Raw genomic sequence first — 25,623 nt, 5'->3', positions numbered from 1 at the left:
ACATGGCAGAATGTTTAGAATTTTCACAAACACAAGTAGAGAAAAGTTAGAATAACAGGTCTGATGAAGTGCCTCTGACCACCAAAATAATTGTCTCTTCAATGATTCATGTGCCTTTAATCAATGTCCACTATGTCTACTCTGTTAGCTAAATATAACCTGGAAATTTTGGGATGAAAGGAGTATTACATTGCAGTATCTTCCGCCCTAGGATAAGCAGTATAACCTCAAAATTATATGTAGGGCAGCGAGTGCTTTACGGATGGGATAACGACATGTTGACCTGTTGTCCTAATTGTTCTTCTCTCTTTTCCTTCTAATAGGATATAGATTTACTTATTTAACTTTCTCTGTGTACGCAAATGTACAACAGGAGCAAGTTCTTGATTGACAGGACACACTTGAGGAACACTGTCTCCTTGATGCTGTTAAAAGAGTGTCTTTGCAACATGCAGGTCTTAGATGGACCTCTGAATTTCCCGGGAGCTACAGAGTGAGTTCTTGCCCTCTCCATATCTGTTTTTCCTTTGATAAACATGCCTGTAAGGGTTGATTCTCTTCAGGTTACGGTACACTTCAAGCTGGATCTTGCATGTCTCTATCGTTGTTTGTCATTTGTAGGGATGCATAGTTTATTATAGTAGTGGCATGCCATTGCAGTTTTACACTGTTGGCACAAACTCAGATTTGAAGTTTATTGTGATGTTAACACCTGATTGTAATAACAACCTTGAGAGAAATTTACTTACAAGAACAACGGCAATATAACGGGGAAATAATACAAGTGGGGCATAGCTTATTGTTCTGGGTTTAATATATTTGTGATATATGTTGACATAGGTTAGTGCCTCTTATGAGCAGGCTCTCATGGATGCCCGCAAGCAGATTGAGCGCGAGATGGAACGATTTAAGGTTTGTGAGAAGGAAACTAAAACTAAGGCCTTCTCGAAAGAAGGCTTAGGACAACAGCCAAAAACTGTATGCACTCGGTCTCTTTTCTGTGTTTGATTAACCCCTTTTTCTTCACTTGTTATGAATCTCATCATCATTTCTTATTTCCCGCAGGATCCTAGAGAGAAGGCTAAAGCTGAAACAAGAGATTGGCTTAACAGTGTGGTATGTTGGATGTAGCACCTGTATGCTTAGTCTTTGTGTCCTCATGTCTACATGTCTGTTGTTGGCTTTCAGTAAACATGAGTAAACAAAGAAACTACTTGCAACATATAGGTCTTGTATTGTTGTTTCTCTTTGGCCTAGAGTTTGTTCCGAAAGACTCGGGTCTCGCAGATTCTGCCTTGTGACAACTCATAAAGACTACTTACAATTTTGATGACTGTTTTTTCTGTGCTGATTGTTTTGAAACTATCAATTGCATGCACACCTGATTCTGCTGATGTTTACTGATATTTTGACTATATCGGTGGTTACTTATCCCGCAAAATAAAACAAAATCATCAACAGAGAATATTCAGTATTTGTATGGCTATTTTCTTTGATCTGATCACCCTAAAAATATCATTTGCATGCATACTTGACTCTGCTGATGTTTGTTGACATTTTGATTATGTCAGTCATTACTCTGTACTTTGCTAATGAGATTGGAATGCATTCTTGACTCTGTTGATGTTTATTGATATTTGATCGTATCCGTCATTGCTGTGTACCTTGCAAAAAATGTCATTACTTTGTGATTTTCTGGTGTAGCTATTTATTTACATTGCAGTAGGACAACGACAGGAGGACGAGGACGTCGACGGTGATTACAACCAGGAAGATGAACCCACCCATTGCCACGCGGATGCTCTTTGGACTATGATATGGACATGAAGGCATTTGTTTTAGTGCCAAATATTACTTACTAATGCCCGCAAAGTATCGTTGTGTATTATATTTTCTATGGAGCTATGTATGTATGGATGCTATGGAACTATATGTATATATGGATGCTATGGAATTTTGGATGTATGGATACTATGGAATTTTGATATATGGATCATGAAATTTGTTATGCAACTTTGCATATATGTTATGTGTTGTGGATTAGTAAAACTATTGGGCACATATTATGTATTATATATTTGATATATTTGTTATGTGCTGTTGAATTTGTGGTTTTGAAACAAAACATATATATGCCAGAATACCAGATACTAATGGAACACCATGGGCTATACTAATGGCGCACTGCCTGGTGCGCCATTAGTATATATGCCATGGGAGGCATACTAATGGAACACCATGGGCTATACTAATGGTGCACTGCCTGGTGCGCCATTAGTATACCAGATACTAATGGCGCACCATGAGCTATACTAATGGCGCACTGCCTGGTGCGCCATTAGTATACCAGATACTAATGTATACTAAAGGCGCACCATGAGCTATACTAATGGCGCACTGCCTGGTGCACCATTAGTAAACAATTCTAATGGCGTGATGCTAGTGGCGAACCTGTAGTGCGCCATTAGTAGCCAAAACAGGTGCGCCACTAGTAGGCCTTTTCCTAGTAGTGCATGGTAGAACCCAAAACCAAGCACTTCTCCCATTGCAAGAATCATAGATCTAGTTGGCCAAACAAAACCCAAGACTCGGAGAGACTTACAAGGATATCAAATCATGCATATAAGAAATCAGCAAAGACTCAAATATATATCATAGATAATCTGATCACAAATTCACAATTCATCGGATCTCGACAAACACACCGCCAAAGAAGATTACATCGTATAGATCTCCATGAAGATTATGGAGAACTTTGTATCGAAGATCCAAGAGAGAGAAGAAGCCATCTAGCTACTAACTACGGATCCGTAGGTCTGAAGTGAACTACTCACGAGTCATTGGAGGGGCGATGATGATGATGAAGAAGCCCTCCAACTCCAAAGTCCCCTCCGGCAGGGTGCCGGGAAGGGTCTCCAGATGAGATCTCGCGGAAACGGAAGCTTGCGGCTGCGGAAAAGTATTTTCGAGGCTCCCCTGATTTTTTGCTGTATTTTAGGGAATATATAGACCAAGGATCTAGGTCAAGGGGCGGCCAGGGAGGCCACAAGCCCTGCCACCGCCGCCTCCCCCTGGTGGCGGAGTGGGGGCTTGTGGGCTCCCACGAGCCCTCCTGGCTTGGCCCACAGGCCCCCTGATCTTCTTCCGTTCGGGAAAAAAATCATTTCGGGGATTTTATTCCGTTTGGACTCCGTTCCAAAATCAGATCAGAAAAGAGCAAAAAACATAGAAAAAACAGGAACTCGCACTTGGCACTGAATTAATAAGTTAGTCCCAAAAAAGATATAAAAGGTGCAGAAAACATCCAAAAATGACAAGATAACAACGTCAAACCATCAAAAATTATAGATACGTTTGAGACGTATCAAGCATCCCCAAGCTTAACTCATGCTCTTCCTCGAGTAGGGAAGTGATAAAGAATGAATTTTTGATGCTTTCATGCTACCTAGCATAGATGTCCTTTGTAACTCCTCTTATGTGACGTGAATGTTCAGATCCATTAGATTCAAAACAATACTTTGCTATTGACGTGGAAACAATAATAATTCAAGCAAACTAGCAAGGTAATCATGAACTTTCAAAATAACAAGGCCAAAAGAAAGTTATCCCTACAAAAGCATATAGTCTGGCTATGCTCTATCATCATTGCACAACGAATTTAAATCATGCACAACCCCGGTATAGGCCAAGTAATTGTTTCACACCTTTACTTTCTCAAACCTTTTCAACTCTCACGCAATACATGAGCGTGAGCCATGGTTTTAGCACTATAAGTGGTGTAGAGTGTGGTGGAGGTTGCAAGACAGAAAAAAGAGAAGATAGTCACATTAACTAGGCATATCAATGAGCTGTGGAGATGCTCATCAATAGATATCATTGCGAATGAGTAGGGATTGCCATACAAATGATGCACTAGATCTAAGAGTATGTGAAAGCTCTTAAAGAAAACTAGTGGGTGTGCATCCAACTTGCTTTCTCACGAAGACCTAAGGCAATTTTGAGGAAGCCTATCATTGGAATATACAAGCCAAGTTACATAATGAATATTTTCCCACTAGCTATATGGTGGTGCCAAAACGAGAGACTCTCAATCATCAAGATCATGGTGCTTAATATGCACAAGTGTGGAAAAAGTGGTAGCATTGTCCCTTCTCTCTTTTTCTCTCATTTTTTTTGGTGGGCTCTTTTGGCCTCTTTATTTTTATTTTTTTTGGTGGGCTTCTTTGGCCTCTTTTATTTCCTCACATGGGACAATGCTCCATCAATGATGATCATCACACTTTCAACTCAAAAGTTAGAGCAACTATGACTCTATATGGAATGCCTTCGGTAGTGTACCGTGACAATGATCTAGCATGGCATATACATTAATGGAAACATCATTCTAGCTATCTTACGATCATGCAATGGCAATGTATACATGGTGGGACATGTCATTGTGGTAGTTGCATGGCAATATATCTCGGAATGACTTTGAAAAAGCCATAGTAGGTAGGTATGGTGGCTGTTTTGAGGGAGGCTAATGGTGGGTTTTGTGCACCGGCGAAAGTTGCACGGCACTAAGAAGATAGTGATGGTGGCAGGTGAAAGTGCATCTAAACCATGGACTCAACATTAGTCATGAAGAACTCATATACTTGTTGCAAACATTTTATTAGTAATAGAAACAAAGGATTCAACGCATACTCATAGGGGAAGGGTTGGTAGGTATAAACCATCGCACGATCCCGACCGCCACGCAAAGGATGACAATCAATATACTAGTCATGCTCAGATTTCATCACATAGCGGGTCACCATACGTGCATGCTACGGTAATCACTAACTTCAACACAAGTATTTCTAGATCCACAACACCTTACTAGCATGACTTGAATATTACCATAACCACAACTCAAAACTAATTGAGATGAATCAAACTTCTCTAACTATTCAATGCACATGAAGGTGGAAGTTTTCGTATCCCTTTGGATAACTACCCCTGTTGAGACTACTTTCAAAGCATAGATCAAATACCAAGCCACACAGCGCTACGCTCTAAAATATATAAGTGAAGCACACAGAGCAAAAGTATCTAGCTCAAAAGATATAAGTGAAGCACATGTGAGCTGAATTGTCTACCAAAAGATATAAGTGAAGCTCGACAAAATCACGGTGTGTGCATGTCTCTCTCTCTAGGTGTGCAGAAAGGATGATTGTGACACAACAAAAATAAAAGACTCCTATGATACAAGACGCTCCAAGAAAAAACACATAACATGTGGTGAATAAAAATATAGCCCCAAGTAACGTTACCGATGGATTGAAGACGAGAGAGGGGATGCCTTCCCGGGGCATCCCCAAGCTTAGGCTTTTACGGCATCCTTGAATCTCTTGGGGTGCCTTGGGCATCCCCAAGCTTGAGCTCTTGCCACTATTTAACTTTTTGTCCATAAGAACTTCACCCAAAACTTGAAAACTTCACAACACAAAACTTAAAGAGAAACTCGTGATAACATTAGTATGAGAAAGCAAACCACCACTTCCTTAGGTACTGTAGCAAACTTAAATTGTACTTATGATGATGTTGGATTACTATATTTTCAATCTTCCATGGCTAATACCCCCTGATACTATCCATAGTTTCATCAAAATAAGCAACCAACACAACAAAAATAGAATCTGTTAACAGCAGACCAGTCTGTAGCAATCTGTATATTTCGTATACCTCTGGTACTTCAAAAATTCTGAAAAATTACGACAGTCTGAAGAATTTGCGTAGCAATCACAAGCAAAAAAGAATCAACTCAAAAAATCTTACAGAAAAAAAAAGAAAATTCTTTTCGTGAGCAGAAAATTTCTGTCTTTTCCAGCATGACCAAACGATCATCCCCAAGACTAATCATAACATTTTTGCTTTGCACAAACGCAAAAAGAAACACACAAAAAATGCAATCATAACAGAATTATGAAAGTGTGGAAAACACAAAACAGAAAGAAAAAGGATAGATTCGTTGGTTGCCTCCCAACAAGCGCTTTTGTTTAACGCCCTTAGCTAGGCAAAAAGTGATGGAATCACGTATAGTCATCTTTGGTGCTCAAACCATAAGTAGCCCTCATCATAGATTCACAAGGCAATCTTATTTTCTTTGTAGGAAAGTGCTCCATGCCCTTCTTTAAAGGAAATTGAAATCTAATATTCCCTTCCTTCATATCGATGATAGCACCAATAGTCCTTAGGAAAGGTGTACCAAGAATAATGGGACATGAAGGATTGCAATCTATGTCAAGTACAATGAAATCCATGGGTACATAGTTCTTATTTGCAAAATTAAGAACATCATCGATCCTTCCCATGGGTTTCTTGACAGTAGAATCCGCAAGATGCAAATTAAGAGAACACTCTTCAATCTCATGAAAACCAAGAATATCACATAAAGACTTTGGAATCGCGGAAACACTAGCACCCAAATCACACAAAGCATTGCACTCATAGTTTTTGTTTTTGATTTTGATAGTAGGTTCCCACTCATCATGAAGTTTTCTAGGTATAGAGACTTCTAGTTCGAGCTTCTCTTCAAGAGATTTCATCATAGCATCTACGATATGCGTGGTAAAGGCTTTGCTTTGGCTATAAGCATGTGGAGAGTTTGCAATGGATTGCATCAAAGAAATTCATTCAAACAAAGAGCAATTATCATAGTTGAATTCCTTGAAATCCAAAGTGGGAGTTTCATTACTACCCAAAATTTGGACTTCTTCTATTCCACTATCCACACCTTTATCATCAAGATAGGTGGACTCCGAATCATTGGGGCGTTTTTCAACCAAAGTGGATTCATATCCAGCCCCTCCATAAGTAGATTTGACACGCGAAAACAAAGATTCAAGAGGAGACACGCCAAGCACTTTAAGATCTTCGTGATTTGCATCACTAGAATGCACCCTTTTAAACCATTCATGCCTAGCGCGAATTTGGGCCTTTCTTTCTTTGCTCTCATTCATGGAGACATACATAGCTTTCAAAGTTTCGTCCAAGTTGACGTTGGAGGAGCGCATCTAACTTTCAAAGCATCAATATCACAAGACATCCTATCAACGCTCTTAGCCAAATCGTCTATTTTGAGTAGTTTTTCCTCTATGGACACATTGAAAATCTTTTGAGAGTTGATGAAATCTTTGATATTACTCTCTAAATCAGAGGGTAATTTGTTGTGATTTCCATAAGTGTTGTTGTAGGAATTGCCATAATTGTTAGAGGAGTTACTAGGAAAAGGCCTAGGAACATAGTTTCCTCTAAAAGCATTGTTATTGCCAAAATGGTTCCTACCAACAAAATTCACGTCCAAACTAGCGTTTCTACTCTTAATCAAAGAAGATAGTGGTATGTCATTAGGATCTACGGTAGCGTTTCTACTAGCAACCAAATTCATCAACTCATCCATCTTAGCACTAAGCGAGTTAATTTCTTCTGTAGCGCGCACCTTTTTGCTAGAAGGTGACCTTTCAGTGTGCCACTGAGAGTAGTTGGTCATGATATTGTCTAGGAGTTTTGTAGCGTCTCCTAACATGATTTCCATGAACGTTCCACCTGAGGCGGAGTCCAAGATATTGCGAGAAGCGAAATTCAAGCCAGTGTAAAAGATTTGTATAATCATCCACAAACTCATGATCATAAGCTTCATCCTCTCCCAAGATTGTGCAACGTGTTCATGATCAAGTTGCTTGAAATTCATGATATCGTTACGTAAGGAGATGATCTTAGCCGGCAGAAAATACTTGGATATGTAAGCATCTTTGCACTTATTCCAAGAATCGATACTATTTTTAGGCAAAGAAGAAAACCAAGTTTTTGCGCGATCTCGCAACGAGAAAGGAAAAAGTTTCAACTTAATCACGTCATTATCCACATCTCTTTTCTTTTGCATATCACAAAGCTCAATGAAGGTATTGAGATGGGATGCGGCATCTTCACTAGGAAGGCCAGATAATTGCTCTTTCACAACAAGATTCAGCAGAGCTGCTTTGATTTCATACGATTCCGCACTAGTGGCGGGACCAATCGGAGTACTAATAAAATCATTATTATTAGTGCTCGAGAAGTCGCAAAGTTTGGTTTTTTCAGCCATGATGACTTCAACAAACAAACAAGCACACAAGCAAACAAGAAAACTGGCAAAGGGAAATGGCAAAGGCAAAAGAAAACAGCAAAGGAGAAAGGCAAATGAAAACGGAAAATGTGAAGTGGGGGAGAAGAAAACGAGAGGCAACTGGCAACAAAAGTAAATGCAAGAGATGAGTTTGTGAGACCTACTTGGATAGATCTTGATCTCTCCTCCCCAGCAACGACGCCATAAATACTTCTGATGTCAGCTGTGATTCCCCAGCAATGGAGACATGAATAGTCATGTCGACGGCACCAGGAATCCTTCTGCTACGGCTATGGAGCCTTGCGTTGGTGTTCCCTCGAAGCGGAAAGGGTGATGTAGCACAATGGTGGTAAGTATTTCCCTCAGTTTGAGAACCAAGGTATCAATCTAGTGGAGGAGTATCACAAGATCCTGCACAAACACAAAAGCTTGCTCCCAACGCTGTGAAGGGGTTGTCAATCCCTTATAGATTGTTCGCCAAGTGAGAACTGAAAGAAACAAAGTAACAAAGCAAAGTAAAAGCGGAGGTGTAAACGATGGATGTGAATAGACCGGGGGGCCGTAGTGTTTACTAGTGGCTTCTCTCATGAAAGCAAGTAGACGGTGGGTGAACAAATTATTGTCGAGCAATTGATAGAACCGCGAAAAGTCGTGACGATATCTATGGCAATGATTATATCTATAGGCATCAAGTCCAAAACAAGTAGACCGATACTTTCTGCATCTACTACTATTACTCCACACGTCGACCGCTATCCAGCATGCATATAGTGTATTAAGTCCAAAATAACAGAGTAACGCCTTAAGTAAGATGACATGATGTAGATGGACAATCTCATATCAACGACATAGCCCATCTTGTTACCCTTCATGGCAACTACTTAATGTGTGCCTTGCTGCCCCTACTGTCACTAGGAAAGGTCACCACATGGTAGAACCCAAAACCAAGCACTTCTCCCATTGCAAGAATCATAGATCTAGTTGGCCAAACAAAACCCAAGACTCGGAGAGACTTACAAGGATATCAAATCATGCATATAAGAAATCAGCAAAGACACAAATATATATCATAGATAATCTGATCACGAATCCACAATTCATCGGATCTCGACAAACACACCGCCAAAGAAGATTACATCGTATAGATCTCCATGAAGATCATGGAGAACTTTGTATTGAAGATCCAAGAGAGAGAAGAAGCCATCTAGATACTAACTACGGACCCGTAGGTCTGAAGTGAACTACTCATGAGTCACTGGAGGGGCGATGAAGATGATGAAGAAGCCCTCCAACTCCAAAGTCCCCTCCGGCAGGGTGCTGGGAAGGGTCTCCAGATGAGATCTCGCGGAAACTGAAGCTTGCGGCGGTGAAAAAGTATTTTCGAGGCTCCCCTGGTTTTTTATTGTATTTTAGGGAATATATAGGCCAAGGATCTAGGTTAGGGGGCGGCCAGGGAGGCCACAAGCCCTGCCACCGCCGCCTCCCCCCTGGTGGCGGAGTGGGGGCTTGTGGGCTCCTAGGAGCCCTCCTGGCTTGGCCCACAGGCACCCTGATCTTCTTCCGTTCGGGAAAAAATCATTTCGGGGATTTTATTCTGGTTGGACTCCGTTCCAAAATCAGATCTGAAAAGAGCCAAAAACACACAGAAAACAGGAACTCGCACTTGGCACTGAATTAATAAGTTAGTCCCAAAAAAGATATAAAAGGTGCATAACACATCCAAAGATGACAAGATAACAACGTGAAATCATCAAAAATTGTAGATACGTTTGAGACGTATCAGTCTTCTTTGGCTTATCAGTACCCAGTTTTGAAATAAGTGCAGCATGGCGACTTATGCTCTTTGTACTGATAGCGTCCATGTTTGGGCGACTTAGAGAACAATAAAGACTCATGCTTTCCACAAGCTGAAACGCCAAAGGACCCCGAAGTTCGTGGGTGCCGATTTTATTGCTTTATAAATAAAAGATTACAAGTTCTAAGATTTGTAAAAAAGAAAGGATCCCATGGCTCTAGGTGTAGTAAGTCCGCAAGTGGGCTATGTTCCAGGGGCGAGTTGCCTCAACCTCTGTAGTTGGCCGATATGGGCGAAGATCCACCAAATAGTACGAGTCGTTACGAAGATTTTTGTTGATGACAAACGGTCCTTCCCAGGGAGGTGATAACTTATGCATACTAGTGTGATCCTGAATCAACCGGAGCACTAAGTCGCCCTCTTGAAAAGTCCGGCTCTTGCCACGGCGGCTCTGGTAGCGTCGCAAGTCTTGTTGATAGATCGCCGATCGCGACGCAGCCAAGTCTCGCTCTTCCTCCAAAGCGTCCAACGAATCTTGTCATGCCAAATCGTTGTCATGTTCCACATAGGCGGCGACTCACGGTGATTCGTGTCGAATGTCACTTAGCAAGACCGCTTCTGCCCTGTAGACCAGAAAGAAAGGAGTAAAACCCGTGGAGCGGTTGGGGGTGGTCCTGATGCTCCATAATACTAAGGGCAACTCTTCCGCCCAACATCCTGGAGTACGCTCCAAAGGCACCATGAGCCGGGGCTTGATTCCTCGTAGTATTTCCTGTTTCGCCCTTTTTGCCCGCCCATTAGACTGGGGATGTGGGACTGCAGAAACGTCAAGCAGGATATGCTCTCAACCGCAGAACTCTTGCATTGCGCCCTTTGATAGATTAGTACCATTGTCAGTAATGATACTATGAGGGTATCCAAACCGAAAAATCAGTTTTTTCAAGAATTTGTCAGTCGTATCTGCATCACAACTACTAACAGGTTCTGCCTCAACCCACTTAGTAAATTTGTCAACCGCCACCAACAGGTGAGTCTTTTTGTTGGACGACATCTTGAAAGGACCAACCATGTCCAGCCCCCATACCGCAAACGGTTAAGTGATTGGAATCATCCGCAACTCCTGAGCCGGCACGTGCATCTGACGTCCAAATTTATGACAACCATCACATCGGCGAACTATTTCTTCCACGTCTACATGAGCTGTCAACAATTAAAACCCATGCCTAAAGGCCTTGGAAACCAAGGAGCATGACCCGACATGATTACCACAATCGCCTGCATGAATTTCATTGAGGATCATACATCCTTCCTCAGAAGACACACAACTTTGAAATACCCCTGAGGTGCTTCGCTTGTGCAACTCTCCATTGTGTATGACCATGGATTTGCACCGACGGACGATTTGGCGAGCCAATAACTCATCCGCGGGAAACTCGCCTCGTGTGAGATACGCCATGCAGGGAATCGCCCAATACGGGGTGGAACGAAGAGCCGCCACAAGTTGAGACTCGGGGTCCGGCACCGCCAAATCTTCCTGTGAGGGTAGCCTCACCGAAGGGTTATGTAATACATCCAAAAAGACATTGGGAGGAACCGGCTTACGCTGTGAACCAAGACGGGAAAGAGCATATGCTGCTTCATTGAGTCGCTGGTCGATGTGATCTACCTGATAACCATGAAAGTGACCCTCTACATCCGACACAGCTCGCCTGTAAGCCACCATCAAGGGATCTCTAGAGTCCCAGGTTCCAAAAACCTGCTGTGCCACCAAATCTGAGTCGCCCAAGCATCTGACTCGCGTGAGATTCATCTCCTTGGCGAGTCGCAATCCATGGAGCAAGGCTTCATACTCTGCTGCGTTGTTGGTACATGGAAACATGAGCCGGTAGACATATCGAAATTTGTCGCCCTGAGGCGAGGTTATCACCACACCAGCCCCCGAGCCTTCCAACTGCCTGGATCCGTCGAAATAGTTGGTCCAATATGTGTGATCGGGCCTAGCTATCCTATGGACTTTGCAACTCGGTCCAATCGTTAATGAAATCCACTAGTGCTTGAGACTTAATGGCCGTACGGGGAGTATATCGCACGTGATGAGGGCCCAACTCAATGGCCCACTTAGCAATCCGTCCTGTTGCTTCTCAATTTTGTATAATATCACCAAGGGGGGCAGAACTGACTACCGTGATGGGATGCTCTTGGAAGTAGTGCTTCAGCTTCCGACTCGCCATAAACACCCCAAAGACCAGCTTCTGCCAATGCAGGTAGCATTGTTTGGAGAGGGTCAAGACTTCGCTGATAAAATATACTGGTCGCTAAACCAGGTATTACTTTCCTTCTTCCTTCCGCTCGACAACCACTGCCACCCTTACTGCTTTAGAATTGGCAGTAATGTACGAAAGCATAGGCTCCTTGTCCGTCGGAGCCGCCAGCACTGGCTGATTAACCAATTGTCGCTTCAAGGCTTCAAAGGCTTCGTTGGCTTCGTCCGTCCATATGAATTGATCAGTTTTCTTGAGCAGCTGATAAAGAGGGATGGCTTTCTCCCCAAGGCGACTTATAGAACGACTTAAAGCCGCAATAAGACCCGCCATGCGCTGGACTTGGTTAATATTAGCCGGCTTTCCTAGCGAAGTAATCGCTTCAATTTTGTCCGGGTTAGCTTCAATGCCGCATTCTGACACCACAAAACCCAACAACTTTCCTGCAGGAAAACCAAACACGCACTTGGTGGGGTTAAGCCTCATCTGGTATACGCACAAATTGTCAAAAGTCTCCTTGAGATCCTCCAAGAGCGACTCTTTCTTCTGAGATATGACTATGATGTCGTCCACATAAGCGTCGACATTACGACCGATCTGGTTATGCAAACAATTTTGGATGCAACGCTGATAAGTCGCCCCTGCACTCTTGAGCCCGAACAACATAGACACGTAACATAAGGCTCCGAAGGGGGTTATGAAGGACGTTTTCTCCTGGTCTGCCACCGCCATCTTGATCTGGTGGTATCCTGAATAAGCATCCAAGAAACATAAATGCTTGCAACCCGCCGTTGAGTCAATGATATGATCAATGCGGGGGAGGGCGAAGGGATCTTTCGGGCAGGCTCTATTGAGGTCGGCGTAGTCAATGCACATGCGGAAAGTGCCGTTCTTTTTTAGCACTAGGACCGGGTTAGCCAGCCATTCAGGATGGAAAACCTCGATGATGAACCCAGCGGCCAAAAGCCGGGCGACTTCCTCTCCAATCGCCTTACGCCGCTCCTCATTAAACCTGCGAAGGTACTACCGAACTGGCTTTACTTTGGGGTCAGTATTAAGATGGTGCTTAGTGAATTCTCTCGGTACACCTCACATGTCAGAAGGTTTCCATGCGAAGATGTCCTGATTCTCACGGATGAATTCGATGAGCGCGCTTTCCTATTTAGGATCTAGACCTGTCCCAATAGTGAACTGCTTTGTTGAGTCGCCTGGGGTGAAGTCTATAACCTTGGTATCATCCGTTGGTTTAAACTTGAGGGGCGACTCAGAGTCGATTGTTGGCCTCATGAGCGGCGTCATATCCGCCGGGTCAACATTGGCTTGGTGAAATTTGCGCTCCTCGGCCGCGCAAGCCGTCTCGGCATAAGCTGCGTCTCCTTATTTGCACTCTTGGGCTATCTTCGTGTCGCCGCTAATCGTGATAGGCCCCCTAGGACCAGGCATCTTGAGCTTGAGGTAAACATAACATGGGCGGGCCATGAATCGGGCGTAAGCCGACCTTCCAAATAGTGCATGGTAAGGGGTTTTGATTTTGACCACCTCGAACATGAGTGACTCGCTCCTGTAATTAGATTCTATGACAAAGGCCACATTAAGTTTAATCCGCCCAATTGGGTACGCCAACTTACCCGGAACAATGCCGTGGAAAACCGTGGATGATGGAATCAAGTATTTCTCCAAGAGATTCATCCTTCGAAAGGTACCAAAGTATAGGATGTTAATGCTGCTGCCTCCATCCATAAGGACTTTGGAAAGGGTGTATCCTCCGACTAGGGGAGCCACGACCAAAGCCAAGTCGCCAGGGTTATCAGCTGAGGGCGGGTGATCCTCCCTACTCCAGGTTATGGGTTGTTCAGACCAGTGAAGGTACCTGGGAAGCGCCGGCTCAGCCACGCTGAAAGTCCTATGTTTCACCTTCTGATCCCGCTTGCAGGTGCTGGTGGTGAACACATGATACTGCCCGCTGTTCAGCTGCTTAGGGTTATTCTAGAAACCGCTACGATCATCCTGTCGCTGGAGATCCCCTTGCAGGGCCGATTGCTGAAACACTCCTTGCGGGTTATATTGCTGTTGGTTGTGAACTTGGTACTGCCCGTTGTTGGGTTGTGACCCGCCCCGTGGATCCGGGTTAGGGAAATTGCCGAACAGGTTCTGGCGTGACCAGGGCATGCCGAACTGTTCCTGTCATTGACCCTAATCACCTCCTTTGCCTTTCTTGAGCGCCTCAGCTCGGAACTCCTGCATCACGTAGCAATCCTCCCAAGAGTGGGTTGCCCCCCCCCCTCAGCCGTAGCATGCTGTGGGCAGGGGCCTTTGAGCATCTCATGATAGTTGCGCGGCTTCTTACCACTGAAACCCCGCTTCTTCTGGCGCTGGTTTCCGTTGCCGGTATTGGTGTTAGCAACGAAATCTGTGGGGCCTTCCTGTTGTCTCTTTTTACCTTGCCCGCCATGGTGGTGGTTACCCCGGCCTTGAAACTGAGAGTGACCCTTCGATGACTCGCCCCTCCTGGTGGTGCTAGCCTTGTCATCGTCCTCTCGAGGATCCTTGGTGTCATCTGACTCAGCATATTTGGTGAGGGTATCCATCAACTCGCCCATGTCCTGCACTTTACACTTAAGTCGCCCCAGCTTTAGCACCAGAGGCTCGTAATGGCAGTTTTTCTCCAGAATCAGCACTACCTGAGCCGCCGAGATGCCATCTGATGAGTGAATAACTTGTGCGACTCACCGAGTCCAGTGGTGGGCCGACTCATCCGGCCGCTGGACGTAGTGTTGTAGATCGACGATGGTCATCAGGCGTTTGTAAGTCCCTCTGAAGTTTTTGATGAAGCGCTCCTTCAACTCTGCCCAAGTATTGATGGAGTTAGGCGCAAGTTTTTCAACCAAGCACGCGTTGTTCCTTCGAGCATCATAGTGAAATACTTGGTGCAAACCGCCTCATTTACGTCTAGCATGTCCATTGAAAGCTCGTAGCTCTCAATCCATGACCCTGGTTCGAGTTCTGGTGTGTAATTGGGTACCTTCCGGGGTCCTTTGAAATCCTTAGGCATTTGCTCATTGCGTAGAGCAGACATGAGACATGACACCCCAATGTGCCTCCCTCCGGCATCAAGCGGTGCGGGAGGTGTCTGGGTATAAGCCGTATAACCCTGACCCGCCGCGGCTACCGTCTCCACCTGACGTGCGGCTCGTGCTGCGTCCACAATATCTTGGGCTCGTGTATCGGGAATCCCAAGTGGGTTGGCCTGAGGAAAACATCGTTTCCCACTGGTCACTGCGGGTTGGTCCTCGTGGCGACTCCTGGTGTGACTCGCCTGGGGCATGGAGTGTAACCGGTCAAGGCTGTGTGAGTATTGCGCATGTTGGACCACTGCTGTCTTCAGCATCTCGATGGCGTTTCTTGCTTCTACCTCGGCCGGGGTGTTTCGGTAGATGGGGAGGGACTCCAGGTGGCGGGTTGCCGCCAACATATTATCCACGGGATTTGAGAAGTGGTCTCGTGGTGTTTGGAAGCGGGTTGCATGGGCATCCATTGGTTGAGGTGGTGTCGGGTTATGTGGTTGGATCGGACCTCCCCCTGGAGTGGCATGCAAAGGACGATCAGGTCCCACCCCGGGAGTGCGTGGGGTGTCGAAGAGGCAAGTTGGATGTAAATCAGCCGGGAGCGCTTTCGTGATGCCTCCTTTGGTGAATGGCATCGGACGCACGCTGTTGTGTCTCGAGCCGCCAGCCTTCGGTGTTGAGCCGTTCTGTTTCCGCAGCGATCAATGTCTGCTGCATCTCCATCCTGGCAGCTTCCGCTTCTACGTCTCGCTGGGCTTTGGCCATTGATACGTCTCCGTCGTATCTACTTTTCCAAACTCTTTTGCCCTTGTTTTGGACTCTAATTTGCATGATTTGAATGGAACTAACCCGGACTGACGCTGTTTTCAGCAGAATTGCCATGGTGTTGTTTTTGCGCAGAAATAAAAGTTCTCAGAATGACCTGGAAATCTACGAGGAATTTTTCTGGAATATATAAAAATTATTGGCGCAAGAATCAACTGGAGGGACGAAGCCAGGAGCACACAAGCCCACCAGGCCCGGCCATCCCCCTGGCTGGGGCTGGCAGGCTTGTGAGCTCCTCGGAGCTCCGCCGCCCCCAATTCCAGCTCTATATAACCTCTTTCGTCCAGAAAAAAAATCAGGAGAAGGATTCATCGCGTTTTACGATACGGAGGCGCCGCCACCTCCTGTCGTTCCTCTGGAGGGCTGATCTGGAGTCTGTTTTGGGCTCCGGAGAGGGGAGATCGTCGCCATCGTCATCATCAACCTTCCTTCATCGCGAATTCCATGATGCTCTTCACCATTCGTGAGTAATCTCATCGTAAGCTTGCTGGACCATGATGAGCTGGATGAGATCTATCATGTAATCGAGTTAGTTTTGATGGGGATTGATCCCTAGTATCCACTATGTTCTGAGATTGATGTTGCTACTACTTTGCCATTCTTAATGCTTGTCACTAGGGCCCGAGTGCCATGATTTCAGATCTGAACCTATTATGTTGTCGCCAATATATGTGTGTTTTAGATTCTATCTTGCAAGTTGTAGTCACCTACTATGTGTTATGACCCGGCAAATCCGGAGTGACAATAGCCGGAACCACTCCCGGAGATGACCATAGTATTAGGAGTTTATGTATTCACCAAGTGCTAATGCGTTGGTCCGGTTCTTTATTAAAAGGAGAACCTTAATATCCATTAGTTTCCATTAGGACCCCGCTGCCACGGGAGGGATGGACAATAGATGTCATGCAAGTTCTTTTCCCTAAGCACGTATGATGACATACCGAATAGATGCCTACATTAGATTGACGAACGGGGCTAGTTACTTATCTCTCTGTGTTATAGCTGTTACATGATGAATCACATCCGGCATAATCATCCATCACCGATCCAATGCCTACGAGTTTTTCCTACTGGTCCTTGCTACGTTACTTTGCCGCTACTGTTGTCGCTGCTGCTGTTACTCTGTTGCTACTGCTGTTACTTTGCTGTTACTGGTTACGCGTGCTACTATTGCTATCATACTACCTTGCTACTGATACATTGCTGCAGACACTAAATCTTTCAGGTGTGGTTGAATTGACAACTCAATTGCTAATACTTGAGAATATTCTTTCGCTTCCCCTTGAGTTGAATCAATAAATTTGGGTTGAATACTCTACCCTCGAAAACTGTTGCGATCCCCTATACTTGTGGGTTATCAAGACCTTTTTCTGGAGCCGTTGCCGGGGAGGCACAACTATATTCTCTCAGTCACTTGGGATTTATGTTTGCTGGTCACTATGAGGAATCCGATAGATCCAATAACTAAAGTCTTGCCCTCAACTACGAGGACAAGTAAGCAACTGCCATCTAGCTCTGCACTTGATTCACCTTCAGTTATGAGTAAGTTTGCGACATCACCTCCTGCTAGAAATCTTGATATGTCGCCTGTGCTTGATGATGCTACTTCTGCTGCCCATGATGCTTATGATGATGTTATGCTTGATACTGCATTGCCTTATCATGCTATGCCTGATACTGCTTTGCCTGATGATGCTATGCCTGATACTGCTTTGCCACTAGGTGCATTCCTTGATGCACAAATTGCTAGAGTTGCTTCTTGATGTGATGATACTTCTGAAACTGCTGATACTATTGAAGTAGAACCTGCTATTTTGCCTGCTAGAACTAGCTCTCCTATGCCTGAATTGCCTGATATGCCTGAACGTTATGTTATGGAGGGAGAGATAGCTGAGGATTTTCTTGCGTGTAAGGATAGCTATGATGTTTAGAAACTACTGCTCAAGTGGAAAGAAAAATCTCTGAACGCTAGGATGAAATATGACCCGAAGTTTGCTACTTCGCCTATCTTTGTGACCGATAGGTATTATGAATTTTCTGTCGATCCTGAGTTAATCACTCTGGTCGAATCTGATCCTTTTCATAGTTATGAGTCTGAAACGGTTGTAGCCCATCTTACCAAACTGCACGATATAGACACCCTATTCACTAGTGAGGAAAAGATCCGCCACTACTATATCCTCAAGCTGTTTCCTTTCTCGCTAAAGGATGATGCTAAGACTTGGTTCACTTCTCTTGCTCCTGGTTGTGTGTGTAGCCCCCAGGACATGGTCTACTACTTCTCTGAAAAATATTTCCCTGCCCATAAAAAGCAAGCTGCCTTGCAGGAAATATACAACTTTGCTCAAGCTGAAGAAGAGAGTCTCCCACAAGCTTGGGGGAGGCTCGTCCAGCTACTGAATGCTTTGCCTGATCACCCTCTTGAGAAGAATGAAATACTTGATATCTTCTATAATGGACTTACCATTTCTTCTAAAGACCACCTAGATAGTTGTGATGGTTTTGTTTTTAGGGAACGAAATGTAGAACAAGCTGAGATCCTATTGAATAACATCTTGTGCAACGAGAATGCTTGGACTATTCCCGAACCACCTCCTAAGCCAACTCCGAAGAAAAGAGGTATTCTGTTGCTCAGTCCTGAAGATATGCAAGAAGCTAAGAAATCAATGAAAGAGGAAGGCATTAGATCTGAAGATGTCAAAAATCTACCACCTATCGAAGAGATCCATGGTCTCGATACCCCGATACAGGTAGTAGAAGTAAATTCTCTGCATAGGTTTGATGAGAGTGATATTCCTTTTGATAAACCTGCTAGCCTATGCCTGGATGAATTTGATAACTTTGTTGCCAAACAACAGAGTTTCAACGATTATGTTAGCAGACAATTGGAACAGAATGCTCGTATGCTTAGTCATTTAAGTGCTTGTGTGGACAGAATCGTCAATGATCTTAAGCTGCTGAGTAAACATGCCTCTATGGTTACTACTCAAGTAGAACAAGTACTTAAAGCTCAGAACGACTTGCTCAATGACTTGAATGACAATTCTGTCAAAGTCGTCATTAGAGGCGGTAGAATGACCCAGGAACCTTTGTATCCTGAGGGTCATCCAAAGAGAATTGAACAAGATTCTCAAGGAGTTAGCACTGATGCACCTAGTTATCCTAGAAAGAAGAAGAAAGATGATAGGAACCTGCACGCTAGCAACCTTGTTGCTGCTACACCTGAGAGTCCAAACGATGGCTCTGTTTCTGATGCTGAGACACAATCTGGTGATGAACATGAGCCTAATGATAATATCAATAGTGATGTTCATGTTGATGCTCAACCTAGCAGTGATATGGATGTGGAGATTGAACCTGTTGATCTTGATAACCCACAACCTAAGAATAGAAGATACGATAAGAATGACTTCGTTGCTAGGAAGTATGGTAAAGAAAGGGAACCATGGGTTCAGAAATCTATGCCCTTTCCTCCCAAACCATCCAAGAAAAAGGATGATGAGGATTTTGAGCGCTTTGTTGAAATGATTAGACCTATCTTTCTGCAAATGCGTTTGGCAGATATGCTTAAAATGTCTCTGTATGCTAAGTACATGAAGGCTATTGTGACTAATAAGAGGAGGATACTTGAGGTTGAGATTTCCACCATGCTTGCTAACTATACCTTCAAGGGTGGAACTCCTAAGAAACTAGGTGATCCCGGTGTGCCCACTATACCTTGCTCCATTAAAGGTAACTACGTTAGAACTGCTTTATGCGACCTTGGAGCCGGTGTTAGTGTTATGCCTCTCTCTCTTTATCGTAGAGTTGAACTGGATAAGTTGACACCCACTAAAATCTCTCTGCAAATGGCCGACAAATCAACTGCTTTCCCTATCGGCATTGGCGAGGATGTGCCTGTCGTGGTTGCCAATGTCACTATCTTGACATACTTTGTTATCTTGGATATTCCCGAGGACGATGCCATGGCGGTCATCCTCAGAAGACCCTTTTTAAACACTGCAGGGGCTGTTATAGATTGCAACAAAGGCAATGTCACTTTCCATGTCAACGGTAATGAGCACACGGTGCACTTTCCGAAGAAACAATATCGAGTACATTGCATCAATGCTATCGAAAAAACTTCATCGATTTTTATTGGGAGAGTTGAATGCCCTATACCTCCTGTTAAGATGAAGTATGATTTGCTTGTTGGAGAGAAACACATCCCCGTTGAGGTGACCTGGTGACTATTCGAAAATTGTGCGTTATCTCTTGCGATTCGAAAAGGTTTGCCGAGGAGACTTGATCAACCTAATTGTCGGATTTCTTTTGATGACCATGAGAAGAATGAATCGAGGAGTCACAAACCTCTGTTCCAAGCTTTCACCTTCGGTTGCTTAGAAGAAAAATGATAGGTTTAGTTTAGTTTTCCATGTTTTCTGTTTTAGCGTCCGAGAGAAAAGTACCCCGAAAATAAAAGTTCTCTGAACGTCCTGAAAATCAAGTATGATTTTTTCTGGAATTTTTGAAAAATACTGAGATGAATAGCTAGTCTGGGAGATGCGCTAGTGTGTCACAAGCCCACCAGGCCCGACCACCCCCTAGCCGCGGCTGGCAAGCTTGTGGGGCCCACAGGCACCCTCTCCACTCATTCTAGCTCTCATCCACTTCTCCTTCCTCCAGAAAAAATATTTTCGCAGCTCAAACCCGTGTTCTGGCTCTTCTTGCTGGGATTTTCGATCTCCTTGGTCAAAGCACCATTCTCCGAACTGTTTTGGGGAAATTACTCCTTGGTAAGTGGCTCCTCCATTGGTCCAATTAGTTTTTGCTCTAGTGCCTTATACTCCGCGTATTTTTGCTGCATTGGTGACCATGTTCTTGAGCTTTGCATGCTAATTTTAGCTGGTCCCAAGTAGTTTTGATGCGTAATATGGCCTCTAGGCACTTGTGGGAGTAGTTGCTATGAGTTTTGTTGAGCTTTGTTCACTTTTCCTTAGAATCACTAAAAATTTCAGAAATTTTTAGAGATAGAAAAGGGAAAAGATGAGGAGGTTCTTAAGAGGGTCTTTAAGCCGTGACCCCAAGAATGATGAAAGTGAGAAGAAGCCCAAGTATCCGGTCCCTCGAGTCGCAGAAGTTCGAGCGTGCGAGTGGCCAAGTGATGTATTCTTATGCGCCACCGGACTTTATGATGACTTTTACTACCTGGTGGAGAACGCAGGCCTTACCGCCTTCGTTGAAGATAAGTGTCCGCAATACCTCCTCCTCACTAATATTTTCGTACAAAGCTTTAATTTCTATCCGAGGAAGAATCCTCCTATGGTTGATTTCAAACTTTATGATATCCCCCAGTGAGTGTCACTCCAGGATTTTTGCAATGTTTGCAAATTACCTTACATTGGGGATATTCGTGAACCTCGTCCTCGGGACTTGGAAGCTTTCATCGACACTATTGCTGTACGAGAGGAGAGAGGAGTGTCTTGTGCTAGAGCTGCTAGCATACATTTTCCCGTGCTTCGGTACTTCTCACTATTTGTGGGAAAATGTTTGATTGGCCGTGGGAAAGCTAGGTCACTTAGTTCCCCAGATCTTGCGGTCTTGCACGAAGCCCTCTATAATGATAAAACTTATAGCTTGGGCGCTATAGTAGCTCAACGGTGGAACATGAACCGTTCTAAAGGCATTGTCTATGGAGATATCTATGCTACTCGTCTTACTAGACACTTTGAGATACCTATTAGACTGGAGGAGGAAGAAGAGACTCTTCTTCCCGAGAGATATCTAGATTACGATAGCATGGTTCGCCATGACTTTCTGGATAGCGATACAAATAGAAGGATGATTTATAACCTCGTATTTAGTCAGGGTACTCGTGAGACTATTACTTTGCCTGCTCCTTCTTTGTTCAATCTTCATGCAGGCAGGTACATTATTATGCCCTCGGACATCTACGCATATTGGGGCCTAGCCCAACCACAGGTGCCCGTGCCCGAGCCACCTGTCGAGTACCAGACGCCGGTTTATCAGTGAGAGCCAGAGGAGCTCACACAACAGTGGCATACTCAGTCCACTCCGGAGTACCCCGGAGCTGGTTATTTCCCTCCATGGGAGTAGACCAACTTATGCCAAAAGCCTAAGCTTGGGGGAGTACGTGTTTCTCACCAACTTTACATTCTTGTTTATGCTTTCACTTTGTTCGTCGGTGTTCACACTTTGCCACTTTATCATCCATGCTATTTTATTTCTTTTTATCGTTTTCTTTTCGTGTGTTTGTCTAGTTTGAGAAAACCCAAAAAGATTTTCTTGTTCTTCTTTTGTTTGTTGGGATTTTCCCGTGTAAATAGTTTTCTTTTTCTTTGGGTCAAGGTAGAAGACCATGGTTACAATGTTTAGTCGCTCTCGCATGCATATCTGTTTATCCGTTAAAGAGCCCTATTACTTTGTCTTCTCCTTTGTGTTTGCCTGCAGATTCCAGCTTTAGTCCAATGCACGAGCACTCTTATTATTGTTCACATCATTTGGTCGTGCAAGTGAAAGGCAATGATGACGATATATGGTGAAGTGACTGAGCCTGGAAAAGCTGGTATGAACTCGCTCTATTTTGTTTTTGTAAATATGACTAGCTCATCGTTCCTGATTCAGCTTTTTTGTGAGAGAAACATGTTTGCAATGACAACTTAGAGATCATAGTTGCTTATGCCATGCTTACTTAGCTAGGAGCTTATAATGGTTTGTCTTGGATGCCCACATGAATGTTGAGATGACTGTGATGTAGTATGATAGGATGGTATCCTCCTTTGAATGATTCAAGTGGCTTGACTTGGCGCATGTTCACGCATGTTGTTGAAACAAAATCAACATATCCTCTATGATATTCATGTTCATGGTGATTTATGTCCTACTTATGCTTGCACTCAATGTTAGTTAATCTCAATGCATTTTGATGACTGTTGTCACTCTCTAGTTGGTCGCTTCCCAATCTTTTACTAGCCTTCACTTGTACTAAGAGGGAATACTGCTTGTGCACACACTTCCATAAAACCAAAGTTGTTCCATATGAGTCCACCATACCTACCTATATGCGGTATCTACCTTCCGTTCCAAGTAAATTTGCATGTGCCACTCTCTAAACCTTCAAGAAATAATCTGTTTTGCATTCCCGAACCGCTCATGTGGTGACAGGGAGCTATCAGTATCTTCCATGCTAGGCGTGTTATCCTCGATATGTGTTTATTCACTATCATTCACGAGAAAGGGGCCGGTAATTGGAATGCCCAGTTCCATGCTCAAATCAAAAAGATAATTGCAAACAAAACTCCCCCTGGATTGACGTTGGTATGGACGGCACCGAGGATTCGGCTAGTCGTGGAGTGTGATTGATTGGTGGTGGGGGAGTCAAAACTTTACTTTTCTGTTTGGGAACCGCCTATAGCATGTGTAGCGTAGAAGATGGTGACAACTCTTAGTCATTGCGTTGACAATGAAAGCATGCCACCCAAAATTATTATCTCTGTTTTCAAAGCTTGAGCTCTGGCACCTCTTCAAATCAATGCTTCCCTCTGCGAAGGGCATGTCTATTTATTTTCCTGTTGAGTCATCCTCCTCTTGAAAAGGCACAAATTAGAGAGCACCTCTGTCATTTTTATGCTTTGCTTTTAACTGTGTTGAGTATGACTGTGACTGGATCTTCTTTGCCATGAATTACAATGTTTAGTCAGCCCTTGGTCTTTGAAGGTGCTCTGCATTTATGTTTTGCGGTCTCAGAAAGAGCTAGCGAGATACCATCTATTCATGCTGCTTCATGATTGTTTTGATTGAAGTGTTGACGTTTGAGACTTATTATTATTTGCTCGCTAGTTGATTATACCATTGTTATGAGTTTACCGTGAGATCTAGATGTCATTTGCTTATGTGGTTTACTTGTGATCTTGCTGAAATTCTGGTTATGAGTTAGACATAGTTGCAACAGCAAGATCAAACAGAGTTTGTAAAAGTTTATCTTTTGTCTCTTTCAGTTTGTCAACTGAATTGCTTGAGGACAAGCAAGGTTTTCAGCTTGGGGGAGTTGATACGTCTCCGTCGTATCTACTTTTCCGAACTCTTTTGCCCTTGTTTTAGACTCTAATTTGCATGATTTGAATGGAACTAACCCGGACTAACGCTGTTTTCACCAGAATTGCCATGGTGTTGTTTTTGCGCAGAAATAAAAGTTCTCGAAATGACCAGGAAATCTACGAGGAATTTTTCTGGTATATATAAAAAATACTGGCGCAAGAATCAACTGGAGGGACGGAGCCAAGAGCCCACAAGCCCACCAGGCCCGGCCACCCCCCCTAGCCGGGGCTGGCAGGCTTGTGAGATCCACAGAGCTCTGCCGCCCCCAATTCTAGCTCTATATAACATCTTTTGTCCGGGAAAAAATCAGGAGAAGGATTCATCGCGTTTTACGATACGGAGGCGCCGCCACCTCCTGTCCTTCCTCTAGAGGGCAGATCTGGATTCCGTTTTGGGCTCCGGAGAGGGGAGATCGTCGCCATCGTTATCATCAACCTTCCTTCATCACCAATTCCATGATCCTCTTCACCGTTCGTGAGTAATCTCATCGTAGGCTTGCTGGACGGTGATGAGTTGGATGAGATGTATCATGTAATCGAGTTAGTTTTGACGGGGATTGATCCCTAGTATCCACTATGTTCTGAGGTTGATGTTGCTACTACTTTGCCATGCCTAATGCTTGTCACTAGGGCCCGAGTGCCATGATTTCAGATCTGAACCTATTATGTTGTCGCCAATATATGTGTGTTTTAGATCCTATCTTGCAAGTTGTAGTCACCTACTATGTGTTATGACCCGGCAACCCCGGAGTGACAATAGCCGGAACCACTCCCGGACATGACCACAGTATGAGGAGTTCATGTATTCACTAAGTTTTAATGTGTTGGTCCGGTTCTTTATTAAAAGGAGAACCTTAATATCCCTTAGTTTCCATTAGGACCCCGCTGCCACGGGAGGGATGGACAATAGATGTCATGCAAGTTCTTTTCCCTAAGCACGCATGACTACATACGGAATACATGCCTACATTAGATTGACGAACGGGAGCTAGTTTCTTATCTCTTCGTGTTATAGCTGTTACATGATGAATCACATCCGGCATAATCATCCATCACCGATCCAATGCCTATGAGTTTTTCCTACTGGTCCTTGCTACGTTACTTTGCCATTACTGTGTCTCTGTTGCTTTTACTCTATTGCTACTGCTATTACTTTTCTTTTACGGGTTACTATTGCTACTGCTGCTATCATACTACCTTACTACTGATACTTTGTTGCAGACACTAAATCTTTCAGGTGTGGTTGAATTGACAACTCAACTGCTAATACTTGAGAATATTCTTTTGCTTACCCTTGAGTCGAATCAATAAATTTGGGTTGAATACTCTACCCTCAAAAACTGTTGCGATCCCCTATACTTGTGGGTTATCAGCCATCGCCTCCTAAAGCTTCGCCAGCTCGGCATTGATCGATTCCTGATTCTCTGGCGTCACATTGGTTGTCATGAGCCTG

The sequence above is a fragment of the Hordeum vulgare genome, chromosome 2H (assembly GCF_904849725.1).
Source record: "Hordeum vulgare subsp. vulgare chromosome 2H, MorexV3_pseudomolecules_assembly, whole genome shotgun sequence".
NCBI lineage: Eukaryota > Viridiplantae > Streptophyta > Magnoliopsida > Poales > Poaceae > Hordeum > Hordeum vulgare.
Note: the sequence above shows the minus strand (reverse complement) of the source record.